This window comes from Sapajus apella, unplaced genomic scaffold, assembly GCF_009761245.1.
Source record: "Sapajus apella isolate SASKATOON/1434 unplaced genomic scaffold, GSC_monkey_1.0 scaffold36, whole genome shotgun sequence".
NCBI classification, from domain to species: Eukaryota; Metazoa; Chordata; class Mammalia; order Primates; family Cebidae; genus Sapajus; species Sapajus apella.
This window is the reverse complement of record NW_022436976.1, coordinates 13,100,340-13,101,342: the sequence shown is the minus strand read 5'-3', so window position 1 is coordinate 13,101,342 and position 1,003 is coordinate 13,100,340.

Here is a 1,003-nt window from a genome sequence, read left to right as displayed (position 1 = left end):
CAACATCAAGAGATGGATCAGACCCATAGAATTTTATTTGAAGCACAGCCTTGGATGTGGGATGTGTTACATTAACTTATATTCCATTGCTTAAAGCAAGACACCAGTAGAATGCACCATAAGCCATGTAGCAATGGGTTAGAATGTGTATGCCTTTACAAGAAAAGAAAAACATAGTTGTAAAAGTCACTACAATCTCCTGCAATCCCAGAAAATATTTTTTCAATAGCTTAAGTGAGGCCAGTAAGTTACATTTTATGAGTCCTCCCACATCATATTCATAAATATTCAATTTGAAAATAACCAAGTCATGTGAATAATGACAAACTTTGTACTTTACCTTATTAATATATGCTGAACTAAGGGTTGTGCTTGATATGCAGAAGGAAAACATTTTGAGAAAAATATTTACTGATGGTAAATTTTTAGAAGTATCTTCTTTGTGTTATAACATTAAATAGACTCCAGGATTGAATAAATGATGACATGAAAATGCAATGTGCTGTTATTAATAGAAAACAGATTATTAAATAAGTAGAGGTGAAGTGGAACTTGAAGAGATAAATATCTGGTACTAAACATTTAATCTAAAGTACAGCATTGATGAGCATAATTGACAATACACAGTATTAAACCTACAATGTGGAGAACAATCTTGAGAAATTAGCCTTAAATAAAGATGTATATATGAAGAAGATTAAGTTGATAAAGGAGAAAATGATAGAGGCAGAAAAGAGAAAATGGTAATATTAAGATGAGTGATGTCACAAATGAGAGAAGAAAATCAAATCTGAGTAATTACTTAAAAAATAGGACACAATTTTCTGAAAGAAAAATGTAAATTAATTTGCACATTAAAAGAGCACACTAAGTACCAGAATAATTGTCAAAATGACCCAATTCATACATATATGTACACATATACATATATTATGATCCATATCATATATATGAATTGGATACAATATGGTTGAATATGAAGGTATGAATATGATCCAAATCA